Source organism: Triticum aestivum, chromosome 7B, assembly GCF_018294505.1.
Source record: "Triticum aestivum cultivar Chinese Spring chromosome 7B, IWGSC CS RefSeq v2.1, whole genome shotgun sequence".
Lineage (NCBI taxonomy): Eukaryota > Viridiplantae > Streptophyta > Magnoliopsida > Poales > Poaceae > Triticum > Triticum aestivum.
This window is the reverse complement of record NC_057813.1, coordinates 168,107,575-168,113,574: the sequence shown is the minus strand read 5'-3', so window position 1 is coordinate 168,113,574 and position 6,000 is coordinate 168,107,575.

Sequence of the window (6,000 nt, the reverse complement as noted above, 5' to 3'; positions counted from 1 at the left end):
CATATAGCACAAATTCACCACCAATTCAATAATTCAACAATGAAAAATGAAACACAATTCAACACATGCCAAAAAAATACGACAACTCATAAATAGGTGAGACAAGAATAGATCATTCGATGCTTGCTTTGCGGGCCTTGATCTCCTTTTTCTTTGCATCAGGCCATTTATTTCCTTCCGTTTCCAAGAGGGTAGCGTCGGCCAACTTGATCCTCGAATCCTATGCGCCCCGAGCGAGCCGCAACCTCTATTTCTCGAGCTCAATTGATCCAAAAGTCTATTCCTTCTCGATCCCACATTTGATATACGCCTTATGCTTCTCCAAGTGTATCTTCTTCTTCTAAAGTTGCAACTTCTTGTTCACCCTCTCCTGGTCTCAATTTGTCCTCTCTTTTGTTGCATCCAATAAGAGTTTGTACCTCTCCTCCATATTTACACTCCTTTGTGAAAAAATGTCGTCCATGTGGCGGACATTTTGCCCGTCGCGGCGTTATGCGCGGCCCTGCCCTTCTCTCACTTGTTTACCATCACTTAGATATTACTCTTTGGAACAGTGGCTTGTACCACCTTCCTCATCTTCATCATCCAATCCAATGGATTTGGGAGCTTGTCCCATGATTTTTATTCAACTTCTTATTGTTGTTCTTGAGGTCATCGGCGAGTTCGCCACTTTGGTTTTCCATTCAATTTGAATCAACAATGACACAAAAGTGAATGGCTTCTCCTGGGTTTTTTGGTACAAAGTTACCGCTAACCTCGTCTAGCAAACAACCAATCACACATATCACTCATGATAATGCAACAAACAAAGCTAGCAATGCAACTGATGGCAAAACCAAACAAGTCAACTTACATGACTATCGACTCCAATGCCATTTCGATCTAGCTAAGATCAAACAATCACAATAATTTTTGAATTCTTTAACTGACCCTAATTGAATTCTAAAATTCCAAATTTGAGAAAAATTTAGGATGTGACAGCCACATTTTCGATTTGAGTGTCGACTCAATCGAGTGGCTTGCTAGACTTGGACGTGGCTAGGGAAGTGAGGTAGTCGATCCAAACCCACCTGTTTGAGCATATGATGTGTTTCTCTGGCCTATAAGGAACAACCGAACGTGTTTGGGTATAGTAGTGCACCCATGCAGGGATAAATCTATTTGAATGGCTGTGTTTGCGGTTATGAATGACTTGCATCTTATTGACTTTATTACAGAAAAAACTTTAACCTTAATAATATATAAAAAAACTTGCCAACCATGTGAATGCGTTTGTGGGTTCTTCCTTGTGGGAGATGCAAGGGAGAAGACAAGGTAGTGTAATGTTGGCTGTAGGTAGCTGGATAGAGTAGATGTTCCACACCCATTTACTTTTATGCACCTTCTCTTCTTATCTTAATTAGACGTAAGTTGTATTGTGTATATGTAGAATGCTTATTGTTTCTACCGCTAAACCACTTACCTTGAAACATGTTGCATAAAACAGATTAGGTCTGATGTAAGTCTCGCGTGTGCAACTGAGTACTCACCTTGCTTAATTTACTCTTTTCCCTGGATTACCACAATCCATCCGACATCAATTCAAGAAGCAGGTTCATTGATGGACAAGTTAGCTGGTTATCCCATAGATGGTTGGTCTGGGCAGGATATGAACGCCATTTGCTTTTCTTTAAAGCCTTATTAAGGCAATCTGTAATATTATTTACCTGACTAAGGTATATCGCGTCCGTTGTATGAGTTGTATCTTGGTCGAAAGACCTTTATTTTATTCATCCATTAAATTTGACTCCTCTTAATTTTTATGTATATTATTTGTTGTTGCAATTATTTCATTATCTGTATTGCGATGTCGACTGTTCCACCACATGGTGTGCATGTTTCACGTATATGTTGTGTCAAGGTGGCGCCTTAGGATCGATATTGTGTAGAGGCTAGCAGAGATTGCTAGATCTGCATAGTTTCTGCCCAGAGGTGCTAAATTTTGCATCTCCAAAAGTCTCCTCAGTCACCAAAGCTTACACTCCATTCTTCACTTGAGCTACCCTTGTAGGTAATAACTTTTAGCAAATGGCCAACAAGACTAGCTCCTTCTTTCATTGTTCTATTCTCGAAAGCCTTCTCTCAATACCGAATGCTATCATAGATATAGTATAGCCAAATAGATATTCATATTGGAAGGAAATAATCTTCTCCTCTTCTCCTTTTTCTTCTTGCATGTTTCATCCTCTTCGCTGCCCATCCTCATTAGTCATCTCCTAGTCTTCTTCATCCTCATCAACGGTCATAGGACCAAATCACATTCTAGTAGTAATATCCACATACATTAATCCTATAAATACCCAAACTACATCCTTGTTGTCTTCTAGATCCATACAGAGGATCTTCCCGATATAGTATCCTACCAAATCCCTTGTTTTTTTGCTCATCATCCACTATGGGGATTCCATAGGCTCTTACTAAATCAATATCGTTTTAAATTCAAAATTCGCATTAATCTATACTCTTCTTTGGTTCAAAATCCTCATTTGCTATCAGATATTTATAGAAAGTCTAGAATCCATCTTCGAGTGCTTTATTCTTTGATGCCTTGTCATGAAAATAAAGCATGAATCAATTTCTACCCAGATTCTTGCATTCATGTCTGGATAATCGACTCTATATTTTTCCCAGTGTTTTCCCTACAAATTCAACTTTCTCGTGTCCATTTGAGAGGATCTTATGCACGACTTGAAGCTTGCTCACGTTCAAAGAACATGCTAGTCCTAATTTTGATTTTTTTTATCTCAGTTTATGTCTGTCGCAAATCCTTTTGCTTTCCTTCCACCTTCTCCAGAATAGGAGCTCTCCCCCCACCCATTGCAACCACAACTATTAGGATGTCAACCTTGTGCGGCTTCTCCCCAACGCTCCCCGTCTTTTCCTTCATCCAATCTAGGAACAACCAATGTTTTACTAGCACGTTTTTTAGCACAGATAAAAAGCTGCTGGCTTTGGTTCTCTCATGAATATTGTTCAAAAAAAATCAGCCAATTTAGCGATTTATCGTCCAATTTATCGGTACGTGGTGGGTGACCGATAAGATTATGCCATATCATCACCGTTTATCGTTTGGGCCGATTTATCGCTCTGACAAGCGATTTATCGGTAATCTACCGATAAAACGGGCCTATTTCTACATCTATGTGTGTAAGAAATATGGTTATTTGTGTTTTGTGGACATTGTTATGTAATATGTATAGTTATCCTATTTTGTTTGTCATTGGACAAGGATTCAAAAAGCAAGAAATTAAGGTAACACTTCTGTACAATATTATTTTGTGTTGGATATAGCATATTTTAGTGCTGGAAACCTGGGATTTGTAAAAAATGGCCGATTAATAGTCAAGTGATCATAAAATCGATCAATCGTCTAATTTTCGATTAATCTCTAATCCCCAGCTGACCGAGATGCCAACGATAAGCAATATCCTCAACATGTCTTGATTAAGCTAAATGCTCACATGAACTTTCCACCATAACTTCTCCCCCCTGAACTCAGCAACCAGGTTCTCCTTCATAGATTGAAGGGGCTTGAACCAATGAGAGCATCGGGGGATTATGCAACACAACTTCTATATTGAAGAAGCGGGCACAATATTGTGGATCTGGCCTCTCGCATTGGCACGCTTGCCTCATAAGAACATTGTGCAGTCGCCGCCAGAAGGGGCACCACACCACGTGCAAACGGCCTATGTGAGATGTGCTATGTGCAAGATTGTGGAGAGGTAGTGGGCCCGTAGGTGACTGGATTTTGATCGAATAGGTAGAAGTACACTAAGAATTTGATGGGTAGAAATAGTAAGCGAGTAGTCGATGATAAGTTGGTCATCATTTTAGCATGTCTAGCTGGACTTACTATTAAAGCGTACACACGTCCAATCCCACATGAAACTTATTGCTACATGACAAGAAGTATCTAGTTCTCCCAACCTTGGATGCTCCATGCTCCCGTTTTGAAAAGTATATATTCAATATTTAAGAATGTTCTAAGACTTTTAAGAATGTTCACAAGACATGTGTCTACAATCCCTATTTTTTAAAATCTACCCTCGAAGCATATAGAGAAACAAAAAAGAGACGTCTAAATGTGGTATTTTTGTTTGTCTTCTCGTTACACTAATTTTCCTATTTATCTTTATTTGTCAATGTGTATTTTCATTTGATTACAAAAACAGGGGTATAAACACATGTCTCATGAACATTCACACTTTCTTTGAATTTTTTGTAACATAAAAATTGACTTTTTTCTACATGAGGGTATGAGAGTACCTAGGCCTCCTTTGCTTCATAGGATAGAAATGAATAAATAAATTGCAAAAAATAAAATGACATGTATCTTGATTCCTATAGGTAAAATGATGACATTTCTTTCGTTCATAGGATAGGAAAAGTTTCCATTAGATCTTAGCTTTTCTTTTTCTTCCTTTGAAATGTGAAAGATAGGAATAAATCCTACGATAAGAACCCCAAACCAAAAGGCCCAGCGGTCCTTTAGGAATTATATCTTTTCCTAATAATAAAGCGGCTATTGCTTATGATCGTCCGTCCAAAAAATACCCCGAAGTTGCTATAAATTACCCACTATGCATGCCACCCTAAGTAAAGAAAACGATTCAGTTTTTCTTTCCTAAGTCACCATCGTGATTCATTGTTTTATAGATACGATATTTATAGAAACCACATGTGCACAAGCATCACAGTACGGAGGGCCTATCTCTTCTAGCCAACAGCACAGGGATCGTTCCCTGTCTGCCATAATTTTTTGGGACGTGACTCGATGGCGCCCGTGCGCTCGTACGTGGGAGCGAGCGCTCTCCCATATAAGAAAGGACCTCTCCGCCGTCAGCGAGGACAACCAAAAAAGGAACCCGCATGCACACGCATAACTATCCCACCTGCATTTATTAGAGGATCAAAAACTTTAAAAACTTATAACTTTTGATTAGAATGTCAAAATTCAAATCCGTTTTCACTGTTGGGTTTCTCGCGACGAGTTCTTCAAAACTAGATCCCATATGAGTAGGTTTCGATGACTTTTTTCTGAGAAACTTTGTGTGCTATAGAGGCAACTTTAATGCTATATAAAAATAACTCCTTTCCCTCCTAGTATGACCACCTATCAATGGAGGATCCTTATAAGTTGGTTACCATGACTACCAATTAACTAGCTTCACCTCTTAATCGCCTACCATAAGGACAACTCCAACGTGGATCACCAAAACGCCCCAAATATCAGAATCGGCCTCTCTAGACACTTTTAACCATCCAATGAGTCCAACTACTATCAGGCATGTAAGAAAGGTCTACTGCCCCATATGAGTTCCTTGCAGTAAAAGTAGCATGCATCCCCTATGCAAAAGTAAAAAAACATGCAACAACTTTGCTATGATTTTAGACAACTCTTGTGAAATTTGAAGCAACTAGTGCCATGCATTAAAAGAGGGGTTGCTGCCCCATAAGCTCCTTGAAGTAATATCAGGCAACCCTTGTGCAAAAAAAAAAGAACCATAAAAACAACAAGTAGAGACAACATATATAGGTGGAACTAATGCATATATATTATCTAACATAGGCAACTGTAGTGTGATTTATGGGCAACTATTAAAAAAATAAAAATGTGCTTCAGGCATTTTTATGCAACTGTTGATGTGAACTGAGCAGCTCCATATATATTCTGATGCAACTTAATCTACTAATACTGTATTTTTTGGAATATGAGTAACCCCCTCCATCGTGTGCTGCAAATAATACAATATTTTTTAGAATTACTTCCTATCCACCTCTCTTCGCCCTTTTCGGTTGCCTTCCTTCTTCATCTTCATCGTTTCATGAAAAAATCTAAAAAAACTACGGGTACCTCCTGTTGATCCACCATTTTCGCCCTGGGAAGCATCAGGTTGAGCGACCCTTTTGCTTGTAACTCAATATAAAACACAAAAATGCAGAACTGTTCTAGCAAAA